The following is a 15,207-nucleotide window of genomic DNA, read 5'->3' as shown; positions in this document are numbered from 1 at the left end:
CTGCACTAGTTGGCATCAAGGTCCTTGCCACCACAACAAGCACACGTCAAGGAACCATTACACAATGTATCCGAGTGACCAAACTGCTGACATTTGAAATATCCGAGGGTTTGGATTATATGATTGCACTTTACAATTTAGATAACCTGCCCTGATGGTGGCAACTGGACATTGTGATGTAAACATCAAATCAAATTAGGACATTGGTTAGCATCATAATTCCATCATTGTGAATGGAGATGCACCTCACAGCAGAAACCAGTGAGGATCACCAACACAGGGACGTTCTTCAAATCTCTCTCAACAATAACTCCTTGTAATAAATTCAAAGTAGCATGGGGAGTAACCTTAATGGGAATATCCCCAATGGTCTTTGAATGCAAGAGGAATTCACTGTGTTTAGGAGTGGATGTTTCCACCAATATGTCACCAGAATATAGCATCTTGGCTGACTTAGGAGAGCCAGCAAGTCTGTTTAGTCCCTTCTGAATAAAAAGAAAGGGAGACATCTGCCCTGAAGATTTGTCTGATAAAGAATGTAATATCAGAAAATGAGGTACAGGTGTTGAAGATTGCTGTTCAGAATCTTCAAGACCTGGTCGATTACCAGTGGTATGTTTTTTATTATTTTATTTTTGATTGGGAGGATCCATAATAAAGAAAGAATATTTTGGTGCCTACTGACCCCACCCACCATAGAGCCCAAGGAGGGAATGCACTACAGTGCCAAACAAAGACATTGCAGCAATGCCAGGGTTTTGTGAGCACTATACCCAAACATCCAGCATCAGATACAATGTTCACAACACCTTCTGAGAACATCAAACACTGGAACTTGTTTGACCCTAGCCCAAGTGGATCAGCTGACTGACCCTGGGGTATTCAAGGCTGCCCATCTACAGGAATTCAAGGCCAAAGTAGTGTGTTTGGGTTGGACCCCTCAACCACCAGGATCTTCACGGGTTGCCACGCACGGAAAATGTGGGTGGACGTTTAGAACACAGAGGAGGTAAACTGAAAGTATAGAATTTTCTCTGGGAGGCCCCCTCACATGCACATGAATCCACACTGAGGGGATAACCTTTAGAACACAAGTTAAAATAACAAACTGTGGGTGTCAAGCTAAACTTCAGAACACAAGTTATAAAAACAAACTGGAAGTGAACTTTGTGTAATCAAATGTAAGTCACAAATGCAAGATAACCCTGACACAAATAAAATACTTTTTCTTCAATCTCCAAATGATTCAACTTTCAAAACTACCAGAGAATGTGCAATGTCTCAAAACAGGAGTAAATAAACTTGCCAGAAACTGTTTTGTCTTCAGTGTTGTAATTTTTGTTCATTGCACAAGTGACTATACTTAGAAGTAAGAAAATTTCAACAATAAAACAAGTTTCTTAGTAAACAGAAAGTCTTGTTATGCTTTTGCATCTTACCTAAATATCAGTTCCAACATCACGTCTTCACAGTTTATACCCACAAGAGTTCTAAAGAGGGTTAATGTTACCACACACAGCTGCAAATAATATATAAAAATTAAAGATTAATTTTATCAGATACATTTGCTACAATACAAATAAAATCAATAAAACTTATCATTGTAAAAAATCTTAACTGAATAAAGAAAGACATCACCTTTGTGGCATAACCTGAAAGAACACCTGTATACTACGGCAGTGGTCTTTACCATTTGCTGAGACAGAAATGAAGTTTGTTTAAATATAACATATAACACAGATCATGAAACTGTTACACCACCAGAAGTAAACTAGAAGAATGTCTGCTAATACAAATTAAGCTTGTTTAAATATAACATATAACACAGATCATGCAACTGTTATACACTTAAAACAAACATCTGAGACAAAGAAATAATCTTCACTTTGGTGTCACATAATCTAAGTGGAATTGAAATGTCTCAGGTTTGTTTTTTATTTTTCTCTACAGCTTACTATCAGTACTTCTACAACAGTGTAGGTGTGCTTTTATGCATACAAGTTCAAATTCCCAACATTAATTTTATATTAAAACATGGCTAGAATTCCAAACAATGGTGATATCCCCCACCACTAGAAGTTTCGCTTGCATTCCAGAGAAATCTGTTGCATAGCAACAGTCTTTTGTAACGTGGAATAGAGTACTTATAAGCAACAGAAAGAGCAGACTTCCGTTAGTCTCTCCAGGCTAGAAGACAAATAAGTAATAGATTTTTCAACTGACAAGCAAATTCCACTCTACAATCTCCAGTTTGGCTGTTTTTTTCTGTCCTTATACATATTAGTCCAATGGACAGTTAAACTGCACACAGGTCTCACATTTATTATTTAAATAATTATGTATTATTTAAAACTTTCCACATGTAACTTTGCTGGTCACGAGTTTTCCACGTGTAACTTTGCTGGTAATGAGATTTCCAAGTGCAACTTCACTGGTCATGAGTTATAGAAAAAGGAAACATTATACTGCAGGCTCATACTGACTGTTTGCCAATCATAACATTATATCACCCACGAGAGGAGGAGGGACAAAGGGTGTAGAAATAACCAGTAAGATAAAGAACTGGAAAGGAAGATAAAATCTAAAAAATAAACATATTAGTGCAAATGTAAGAGCTTGAAATTGTGCATATAACTCAAAGAAAATATTTTCAAGATTATTCAATGAAGAGATAAAAGGGCAAGTACATATTTCCATTTCTTAGGAGGCACAGAAAGGTCTGTCTGGACTCCTATTATAGTAGTGGAATGGATTATGGCAGCGTAAGTCCGAGATGGAATTGAAAATAGTAATTTCTGATCCTCTGGATAAGTAATACTGTGAACTGTTTTGAGATGTAGTTCTTTCTCTTCCACCCATTTTGGGCAAGAAGTAATATAGGAAGGATGTTGACCATTACAGTTAACACAATGTGGTTCTAGTTGGTATTAAAAAGAATCATGGTCTCTACCAGCACAACGAGCACATGTTAAGGAACTTCGGCAAGATGTTTTCAAGTGACCAAATCATTGACAGTGAAAACATCTTACAGATTTAGAAATATAAGGCTGTACCTTACAATTCAGATATCCTGCCTTGATTGTGGTAGGAGGAGTCGCAATGTTGTAAATGTTAATATTAGAACATTTGTTGGCTCCATGATCCTGTCTCTGAGAGTAAAAATTTGGTGCACAGCTGTAACACCTTGGCTGGTAAAACCTGTGAAGTAGAATGAGAAGTAACCTCATTGGGTATATCCCGAATGGCCTTCTACTTCAAGAGGAGTTTGAAATGTTGTGATGAAGCTGTTTTCACTAAAATGTCCCCAGACCGTAATTTTTTTACCAATTTAGGTGAGCCAGCAAGCCTTTCTGAATAAAAAATGGAGATATCTACCCTAAAGGTTTTTCAGTTAAAGAATGTATAATTAAAAATCGCGGTACAGATTCAAGTTGTGAGCTTGACCGTACAGAGTCATCAATGTGTGGTCATTTGCCAGTAGTCAGATTCTTCTCTATGCTGTCATGCTTGTTTAGTTCATTTATTTGAGGGATATTCATAATAAAAAAAGAATATTTCAGTGCCCACTGTCTCCATCCACCATGTAGCCCTACGAGGGGACACACTACAGTGCCATATAAGGTCACTGCAGTGACGCCATGGTTTTAGGAGCTCTATATCCAAATATCAGTATCAGATATAATGTCCACTACAACTGTTGAGAACTTCCTATGCTGGCATTCAGTTGACTCTGGCCCAAATGGACTAGCTGATTGATCTTGGGGGGAAGGGGCACTCCAAGACTGTCCATCTATAGGAATTCAAGGTAAAAGTGGTGTGTTATGGTTGGACCCCTCAATCTTCTTGTAATATGGCTTTATTACAAACTTACAGTACATTTAACATCTATCCTGCTAATTACGACATCCAATATTCTATGGCTTTATTAAAAACTTACAGTGGACTTGGCTTCTATCCTGCTAATCAATGTATCCAAGATTCTATGGCTTTCGAAACTTGCTGTGAGAAGAAATTTTAGGAAGACTTGTAAGAGGTCTGGCTCTGTGACAGTACGTAAGAAAAGTTCTATGTATGCTGTAGCAGCTATCACATCTTCAAGGGATGTCTGTGTAGAAAGTAAGAATGTGGTTCATATCTTACTTTAACATGTAAAGGAAGCAACAAAAAAAGCTGCAGTATATTCAAGCTTAATGTCAGGATAAAACCTAGACTTTGCTCTCTGCTTAACTGATGACCACTAACAATTCCTTGACAACATACACATTTTTATAATGAAAAATATGATTACTTTCCATACAAGACTGACAATTACTGTCTTAGTTTAAAGGATTTTCAAATAGTTCAATAAAAATTAAAATTTTAGAAAGGTTTTAAAACAAATATTAAAGAACTAAGTGTAATAATAATAGAAAAACGACATTAAATATAAAACAGTTCTACGAGACTGAATAATAGTTTTTTCTATACATTATAAGCAATGAAAGAAATTGACAAAAAAAGACAAGATGATTAATGGATTGACCTCACTAAAGAAAATGTTAACAAGATATTCTTATAACAGAATAGTTGAAACTTTTATTATTTGATTGAATATTTACAATAAACATAAGAATTTTATTAGATACCAATTAGAATTAGTATGAGCCAGTACTTAGTAAATCACACTGAATACAGCACAAATTACACGTGTTTCATGGTGGTGGTCTAAAACGACCCTTATCACTTTTAGTTACTAGTTTTGGATCACAAAATCATTTTTCAGAAAGGGAAAGTATGATCAGTAAATCAGAAAATGTTTCATGTTTGTTTATCTTTTTTATAAACATCCTTGAATATTCTCAAATGTAATTACATTAAAAAATACAAAAAATCATTCAAACACAAGCAACAAGGTAAGCAACCACTAAAAATACAAAAAAAGTTTAATTATTGCTCGGCAGTACATGCACCTAATAATATATAAACATGCACAATAATTTAATAATTGAAAAGTGGTTTTACAGGTATATACGTAATTATTAACTGATATATTACTTCAACAAGCCACAATCTTACATGCTCTTAGTTTGTTAGCAGCTCACCACAAGAAACCATGCATAACAACAATCTTTGTGAAACAGCATTCATAATACAGTGGTTCAGAAAACAAGGATTCCAGGAGGTGAAAAAATCTAAATAACATACAGAAAGATAAACAATCATGCACCAATATAACGATCGTACATTAAAAAATAAACAGAAGCTGATATGGTATTGTCTCTGAGAAACATCACTATAGATGCATTAAACTGATTACTGATAAATTCAAACAGTATACTGAAATATGCTGTACTATCCTCTCTCAGGCTCATTACTATGGATGCATTCAGCTGATTAGATATTCTACTTGTAAATTAAAACAGTATACTAAAATATACTGTGCCACTTTCTCTCAGGGTAGTCACTACAGGTAAACTGAGCTGCATGTTTTACTTGTAAGGTTAATGCTTTTTACTGTAGACAAGGTAATATAGCTTCACTCACCAACTAAGTAAATGTAAAATGTTTCACTTGTAATGTTAATACTTTTTACTGTAGACAACAAAGTAGCTTCACTCACCAACTAAGTGTAAAATGTTTTATTTTACTCCAGGATTAGTGTCAAATATCAAAAGTGCAGCTGTCAGTTTTGTTTTTTTTGTGCTACAGTGGTCAACTGAAACAAGCAAACAGTTTTCTCAGAATAGTGCTGTAAGCATAGCTTAGCATTAAATCAGGATTAGTCAGGTCACAGACTCATGCTTGAGTAACAACCCTTGTTATGTACCCAAGTGGTTAGTACACCTCAACTCACACATGCATAGGCAGGTGCTGAACCCTTTCTTCCATGGTTAGTATTGTATACAAACAAATATTGTACTGACCGAGTATCTGCTGGTATTTTCTAGAGTCTCGACAGACAAGCCCACAGCATCCTGGCAGATTCCACAAATAATATTACAAATAATAAAAAAAAGGGAAAACAGGAAATAAATATAACAATCAACAGCATTCATGACTGATAGTTATGTGATTGTTTTATACAATTAACTAAAACCATTTATAAATATACTCTAATCTTGAAACTTTCTGAAAAGATTTCTCTTCCAATTTCACAAATTTAATAAAACTTATAAAAACATTTTCGTAGCACTGAATGAACAAGAAAATCTAGGTGAGATTCCTGTAAATGAATTTCTACTTTATGATATAATGTATAAATACAATTTTTAAAATGATTTGTTCAAAGTTTTTGGTTTATTTTCAATTCACCTGGAGTACTTTCTTTGTGTAACCGAGGGAACAGAAATTCATTACAGAAACCAATTTTTGTAATTACACTCACAACAAAGACTACATAGAATACCTGATGTAAGATGCACTTCATTTGAAGTATTAATAAAGTGTATGTTAATACATATAATACTTAGCTCATTGTAATCCTGACATATCAGACATTTATAATAGGAGATTTCCACATGTTGAAGAACTACAGGTTTCTGAAATCTCAAATTACATTAATCACAAACAAAGTGAAATTCTGTCAAATACTTAAAGCAGCTTACCTGGTGAAGGGCTGGCCCCAATACTGGTTCTAGAAATCCTTGGTGCAGGTAGCTTACTAACTGGTTTTGGACTAAAGGATGAGCAACCTGTGAAAGTATAAAGTTTGGTAATGATGTGAATCATCATACAACAACATTCATAGCTTTTAATATCAACCTACAACAACATTCATAGCTTTTAATATCATCATACAACAACATTCATAGCTTTTAATATCAACCTACAACAACATTCATAGCTTTTAATATCAACCTACAACAACATTCATAGCTTTTAATATCAACCTACAACAACATTCATAGCTTTTAATATCATCATACAACAACATTCATAGCTTTTAATATCAACCTACAACAACATTCATAGCTTTTAATATCATCATACAACAACATTCATAGCTTTTAATATCAACCTACAACAACATTCATAGCTTTTAATATCAACCTACAACAATATTCATAGCTTTTAATATCAACCTACAACAATATTCATAGCTTTTAATATCATCATACAACAATATTCATAGCTTTTAATATCAACCTACAACAACATTCATAGCTTTTAATATCATCATACAACAACATTCATAGCTTTTAATATCAACCTACAACAGCATTCATAGCTTTTAATATCATCACACAGCAACATTCATAGCTTTTAATATTAACCTACAACAACATTCATAGCTTTTAATATTAACCTACAACAACATTCATAGCTTTTAATATCAACCTACAACAACATTCATAGCTTTTAATATCAACCTACAACAACATTCATAGCTTTTAATATCAACCTACAACAACATTCATAGCTTTTAATATTAACCTACAACAACATTCATAGCTTTTAATATCATCACACAGCAACATTCATAGCTTTTAATATCATCACACAACAACATTCATAGCTTTTAATATCAACCTACAACAACATTCATAGCTTTTAATATCATCACACAGCAACATTCATAGCTTTTAATATCAACCTACAACAACATTCATAGCTTTTAATATCATCACACAGCAACATTCATAGCTTTTAATATTAACCTACAACAACATTCATAGCTTTTAATATTAACCTACATCAACATTCATAGCTTTTAATATCAACCTACAACAACATTCATAGCTTTTAATATCATCACACAGCAACATTCATAGCTTTTAATATCATCACACAGCAACATTCATAGCTTTTAATATCATCATACAACAACATTCATAGCTTTTAATATCAACCTACAACAGCATTCATAGCTTTTAATATTAACCTACAACAGCATTCATAGCTTTTAATATCATCATACAACAACATTCATAGCTTTTAATATCAACCTACAACAGCATTCATAGCTTTTAATATTAACCTACAACAGCATTCATAGATTTTAATATCAACCTACAACAACATTCATAGATTTTAATATCATCATAATATCTTGGACATTTACCTTTCACTGATACGATGACCTGAGAAAGGTATGTAGACATTGATCTGTAGGTGATACTAAACAATGACTTCACACAGGTATGGGTAAAGTACTTACCTACTATCAGTTACCCAACAGTGACTTGACACAGGTATGGGTAAGGTACTTATCTACTGTCAGTTACTCAACAGTGACTTGACACAGGTATGGATAAAGTACTTATCTACTGTCAGTTACCCAACAGTGACTTGACACAGGTATGGGTAAGGTACTTATCTACTGTCAGTTACTCAACAGTGACTTGACACAGGTATGGGTAAAGTACTTATCTACTGTCAGTTACTCAACAGTGACTTGACACAGGTATGGGTAAGGTACTTATCTACTGTCAGTTACTCAACAGTGACTTGACACAGGTATGGGTAAAGTACTTATCTACTGTCAGTTACTCAACAGTGACTTGACACAGGTATGGGTAAAGTACTTACCTACTGTCAGTTACTCAACAGTGACTTGACACAGGTTTGGGTAAGGTACTTATCTACTGTCAGTTACCCAACAGTGACTTGACACAGGTATGGGTAAAGTACTTATCTACTGTCAGTTACTCAACAGTGACTTGACACAGGTATGGGTAAAGTACTTACCTACTATCAGTTACTCAACAGTGACTTGACACAGGTATGGGTAAAGTACTTATCTACTGTCAGTTACTCAACAGTGATTTGACACAGGTATGGGTAAGGTACTAATCTACTGTCAGTTACTCAACAGTGACTTGACACAGGTATGGGTAAAGTACTTATCTACTGTCAGTTACTCAACAGTGACTTGACACAGGTATGGGTAAGGTACTTATCTACTGTCAGTTACTCAACAGTGACTTGACACAGGTATGGGTAAAGTACTTATCTACTGTCAGTTACTCAACAGTGACTTGTACTTACAGTTACAGGTATGGGTAAAGTACTTATCTACTGTCAGTTACTCAACAGTGACTTGACACAGGTATGGGTAAAGTACTTATCTACTGTCAGTTACTCAACAGTGACTTGACACAGGTATGGGTAAAGTACTTATCTACTGTCAGTTACTCAACAGTGACTTGACACAGGTATGGGTAAGGTACTTATCTACTGTCAGTTACTCAACAGTGACTTGACACAGGTATGGGTAAAGTACTTATCTACTGTCAGTTACTCAACAGTGACTTGACACAGGTATGGGTAAAGTACTTACCTACTGTCAGTTACTCAACAGTGACTTGACACAGGTATGGGGTACTTATCTACTGTCAGTTACTCAACAGTGACTTGACACAGGTATGGGTAAAGTACTTATCTACTGTCAGTTACTCAACAGTGACTTGACACAGGTATGGGTAAAGTACTTATCTACTGTCAGTTACTCAACAGTGACTTGACACAGGTATGGGTAAAGGTACTTATCTACTGTCAGTTACTCAACAGTGACTTGACACAGGTATGGGTAAGTGTACTTATCTACTGTCAGTTACTCAACAGTGACTTGACACAGGTATGGGTAAAGTACTTATCTACTGTCAGTTACTCAACAGTGACTTGACACAGGTATGGGTAAAGTACTTATCTACTGTCAGTTACTCAACAGTGACTTGACACAGGTTTGGGTAAGGTACTTATCTACTGTCAGTTACTCAACAGTGACTTGACACATGGGTAAAGTACTTATCTACTGTCAGTTTCAACAGTGACTTGACACAGGTATGGGTAAGGTACTTATCTACTGTCAACTTGACACAGGTATGGGTAAGGTACTTATCTACTGTCAGTTACCCAACAGTGACTTGACACAGGTATGGGTAAAGTACTTATCTACTGTCAGTTACTCAACAGTGACTTGACAACAGTGACTTGACACAGACTTGTTTGGGTAAGGTACTTATCTACTGTCAGTTACCCAACAGTGACTTGACACAGGTATGGGTCAACAGTGACTTAGGTATGGGTAAAGTACTACCTACTGTCAGTTACTCAACAGTGACTTGACACAGGTATGGGTAAAGTACTTATCTACTGTCAGTTACTCAACAGTGACTTGACACAGGTATGGGTAAAGTACTTATCTACTGTCAGTTACTCAACAGTGACTTGACACAGGTATGGGTAAAGTACTTACCTACTGTCAGTTACCCAACAGTGACTTGACACAGGTATGGGTGAAAGTACTTATCTACTGTCAGTTACTCAACAGTGACTTGACACAGGTATGGGTAAAGTACTTATCTACTGTCAGTTACTCAACAGTGACTTGACACAGGTATGGGTAAAGTACTTACCTACTGTCAGTTACTCAACAGTGACTTGACACAGGTATGGGTAAAGTACTTATCTACTGTCAGTTACTCAACAGTGACTTGACACAGGTATGGGTAAAGTACTTATCTACTGTCAGTTACTCAACAGTGACTTGACACAGGTATGGGTAAAGTACTTATCTACTATCAGTTACCCAACAGTGACTTGACACAGGTATGGGTAAAGTACTTATCTACTGTCAGTTACTCAACAGTGACTTGACACAGGTATGGGTAAAGTACTTACCTACTGTCAGTTACTCAACAGTGACTTGACACAGGTATGGGTAAAGTACTTATCTACTGTCAGTTACTCAACAGTGACTTGACACATGGGGTATCAGTTACTCAACAGTGACTTGACACAGGTATGGGTAAGTACTTATCTACTGTCAGTTACTCAACAGTGACTTGACACAGGTACTTATCTTGGGTAAAGTACTTATCTACTGTCAGTTACTTGACACAACAGTGACTTGACACAGGTTTGGGTAAGGTACTTATCTACTGTCAGTTACCCAACAGTGACTTGACACAGTTACTCAACAGTGACTTGACACAGGTATGGGTAAAGTACTTATCTACTGTCAGTTACTCAACAGTGACTTGACACAGGTATGGGTAAAGTACTTATCTACTGTCAGTTACCCAACAGTGACTTGACACAGGTATGGGTAAAGTACTTATCTACTGTCAGTTACTCAACAGTGACTTGACACAGGTTTGGGTAAAGTACTTATCTACTGTCAGTTACCCAACAGTGACTTGACACAGGTATGGGTAAAGTACTTATCTACTGTCAGTTACCCAACAGTGACTTGACACAGGTATGGATAAAGTGTACAGGTTTTATCAGTTACAGTGTGACACAGGTATGGGTAAAGTACTTATCTACTGTCAGTTACCCAACAGTGACTTGACACAGGTATGGATAAAGCATAATTTGCCATCAGTCACCCAAATGCAATTCAAATCAAAGGTGTGTAAAAATAACAATTTTTATCTCTTTTGTTTCCCATAACTTATGCCTGAGGAGCCTTTCAATCAATACCAGAACTCATCAATTGATGCATTTCTTGAAATGCTTTTCATATGTTAGATCTATTGATCTCCAATGAAATATTAGCTTTTGGAATTTAAACTGTAACTTATAAATCAAATAAACAGAAATTTTTCTACAATCCAACCTTTTAGAAAGAATCTTCTAGTAAAATATTTAAAGAAATATCCAACAAACAGAAATGCTTCTACATTCCACCTACCTGAACAACAGCATTGCAAAATTCTAAAGAATTTAAAAACATAGCAAGTTCAGGCATTTCTTGAATATCTTCTGGTGTGAATCGACACCAGTCCCTTCCCACAACTGGCAGCTTCTTTGGCAAGGCTGAATAAAGACCACTTAGGCCTGTTGCTAACACCTGAGACAAAAAAGAAACTCAATAGAAAAACTCATTTAACACACACATTCTCCTTGATAACATTACTATCATGTTCAACTTCAAGAGAAATGTTCACCTAGGTAATACTAGAAATGTTCTCCTACGTAATACTAATGATGTACTCTACTTCAAGAGAAATGTTCTGCTACGTAATACTAATGATGTACTCTACTTCAAGAGAAATGTTCTCCTACGTAATACTAATGATGTACTCTACTTCAAGAGAAATGTTCTGCTACGTAATACTAATGGCGTACTCTACTTCAAGAGAAATGTTCTGCTACATAATACTAGTGGCGTACTCTACTTCAAGAGAAATGTTCTGCTCACATTAATACTAGTGGCGTACTCTACTTCAAGAGAAATGTTCTGCTACAGTAATACTAGTGGCGTACTCTACTTCAAGAGAAATGTTCTGCTACGTAATACTAGTGGCGTACTCTACTTCAAGAGAAATGTTTTGCTACGTAATACTAGTGGCGTACTCTACTTCAAGAGAAATGTTCTGCTACACGTAATACTAGTGGTGCTCTACTTCAAGAGAAATGTTCTGCTTTCACGTAATACTAGTGCGTGCTCTACTTCAAGAGAAATGTTCTGCTTTCGTAATTAGTGGCGTGCTCTCTACTTCAAGAGAAATGTTCTGCTACGTAATACTAGTGGCGTACTCTACTTCAAGAGAAATGTTCTGCTACGTAATACTAGTGGCGTACTCTACTTCAAGAGAAATGTTCTGCTACGTAATACTACTAGTGGTACTCTACTTCAAGAGAAATGTTCTGCTCACGTAATACTAGTGGCTACTCTACTTCAAGAGAAATGTTCTGCTCACGTAATACTAGTGGCGTACTCTACTTCAAGAGAAATGTTCTGCTACGTAATACTAGTGGCGTACTCTACTTCAAGAGAAATGTTCTGCTACGTAATACTAGTGGCGTACTCTACTTCAAGAGAAATGTTCTGCTACGTAATACTAGTGGCATACTCTACTTCAAGAGAAATATTCTGCTACGTAATACTAATGGTGTACTCTACTTCAAGAGAAATTTTCTCCTACATAATACTAGTGGCATGTTCATGAATAAAATTATTTGTCAGTAATACAAAACATTGTTATAAATAGTCTCAGTTTACACTGTTACTTACTTAACATTCCATCCTAAATCATGTTCATTTGCATTATTTACTAGAAATGCCAAATAGTTTACAAATAGTTAATATCTGCTCCAAATAACACTACACATAATGATTAACAGTATTTATTCATATTAATGTAAACATAATACAACTAAACAATGTTGGGACTCACTGGACAGAAATTGGAACTCTCTGCTACATATATTCCAATACTTTCATGTTTTCTAGACAAAGCCATGCATAGCAACAATGCATCACGAGCTTGTTGACCAATAGCTCCTTCCCGATGGATGAAAGGTATTAACAAGGAAAACATCAAAAATCTGAAAGAGAAACATTTCAATACATTAATTTCACAACATGATAGGTATACACCTATTAAACATTTATTATATAGGTATACACCTATCCTTGATATTAAACATTTATTATTTTAACCAATACAAAGGAACACCTTTATATCTATATTAATAAATACATCCAACATCTAAGCACGCCTTCTACATTCCTACACTCAATTACACAACCACCTTCCTACATGTGGTCAGCAACCCTTTCTTTCTTTGTGAACCAGCCATTTTTAAATATATAATTTATCATTTTTCTTAATTTTGTATAAACCTTCTGGTCCATGAGGTTACACTACAAACTGTGTTTCTTGTTCCTTTAACTTGAGGCAAACCTTTCAACCAACCACCTTATATTCCAAACTTTTTCTGTTTAACTCAAAACAAACCTTGCATCCAACCACGTTATATTTCAAACTTTTCCTGTTTAACTCAAAACAAACCTTGCATCCAACCACCTTATATTACAAACTTTTCCTGTTTAACTCAAAACAAACCTTGCATCCAACCAGCTTACACTACCAATTGTGTTTACTGTTTCTTTAACACTAGACAAACCTTGCATCCAACCAGCTTACACTACCAACTGTATTTACTGTTTTTTTAACCTAGAGAAACCTTACATCCTACCAGCTTACACTACCAACTGTATTTACTGTTTTTTAGCCCTAGAGAAACCTTACATCCAACCAGCTTACACTACCAACTGTGTTTACTGTTTCTTGAACCCTAGAGAAACCTTACATCCAACCAGCTTACACTTTATATAATCTGACTAGTTGTGGTACATCTGCTGAGACAATGTTGTTTCTGTCTTTGTGTGAAAGTTGATTTAAAATGTCAGTAGTTTCACACTTTATGTAATCTGAGTTGTTGTGGTAACATATACTGAGACAATGTTGTGTTGATCTTTGTGTGAAAGTTGATTTAAAATGTTAGTAGTTTCACACTAACGTCCTTTCTATTTTGGTATAAACTGAAATAACTCAATACACTGTTTTTATTAACATCTTTCCACTAATAAAGTGTGTCTCACTGTTATCTGGCAGGTATCACTCATAAAAAACAACAGATTAATCATAACTTAGTCAGTTACTAACAGTTGTGTGTGGAAGACAGGTGTACAATTAAAACAATATTGTTCCCAAATGTAGGGCAGAAGTACGGTAGTTGGTAGAAAAGCAGTAAACAGAGGAGCCTGTTGGTAGGAAAGCAGTAAACAGATGAGGCTGTTGGTAGGAAAGCAGTAAACAGAGAGAGGCTGTTGGTAGGAAAGCAGTAAACAGAGGAGGCTGTTGGTAGGAAAGCAGTAAACAGAGGAACCTGTTGGTAGGAAAGCAGATAAACAGAGGAGGCTGTTGGTAGGAAAGCAGTAAACAGAGGAGGCTGTTGGTAGCAGCAAACAAGGAGCAGCAGTAAACAGAGGAGGCTGTTGGTAGAAAAGCAGTAAACAGAGGAGGCTGTTGGTAGAAAAGCAGTAAACAGAGGAGCCTGTTGGTAGGAAAGCAGTAAATAGAGGAGCCTGTTGGTAGGAAAGCAGTAAATAGAGGAGCCTGTTGGTAGGAAAGCAGTAAACAGAGGAGGCTGTTGGTAGGAAAGCAGTAAACAGAGGAGGCTGTTGGTAGGAAAGCAGTAAACAGAGGAGGCTGTTGGTAGGAAAGCAGTAAACAGAGGAGGCTGTTGGTAGGAAAGCAACAAATGGAGGAATGTGTTTCCTCGCCAGTACACATTATCTCTAACATATTCCAATAATGAGAACATTATTCTGATGATCATTTGTTATTCACATACTTGGTTGTTTTTTTATATAGTTCATACTCTTTTTAATTTACTACCTACATAAGCAGCCATGGAATAAAAATGTAATTAAGTTAGAGATGCAATGAAGTTACAAACATTAAAGTGTTACTTTCCTCTAAACATCTG

General features: G+C 35.6%; 1 pseudogene across 1 annotated transcript in view; it reads right to left on the bottom strand.

Annotated features, from left to right (window-relative positions):
* Window positions 1-15,207, bottom strand: part of LOC143230175 (FHF complex subunit HOOK-interacting protein 1B-like) — a 56,366-nt pseudogene that overhangs the window by 20,675 nt on the left and 20,484 nt on the right. The window contains exons 5-10 of the transcript XR_013016273.1: window positions 13,107-13,257; window positions 11,618-11,776; window positions 6,585-6,671; window positions 5,904-5,954; window positions 3,938-4,105; window positions 1,440-1,519 (exon numbers count right to left, since the gene is read on the bottom strand). The product of XR_013016273.1 is annotated as an FHF complex subunit HOOK-interacting protein 1B-like (transcript). The remainder of the gene's footprint in view (window positions 1-1,439; window positions 1,520-3,937; window positions 4,106-5,903; window positions 5,955-6,584; window positions 6,672-11,617; window positions 11,777-13,106; window positions 13,258-15,207) is intronic.

The sequence above is a fragment of the Tachypleus tridentatus genome, chromosome 10, assembly GCF_004210375.1.
Source record: "Tachypleus tridentatus isolate NWPU-2018 chromosome 10, ASM421037v1, whole genome shotgun sequence".
Classification (NCBI taxonomy): Eukaryota; Metazoa; Arthropoda; class Merostomata; order Xiphosura; family Limulidae; genus Tachypleus; species Tachypleus tridentatus.
The sequence above is the reverse complement of the archived record's forward strand: the minus strand, read 5'-3'. Positions and strand labels throughout refer to the sequence as shown.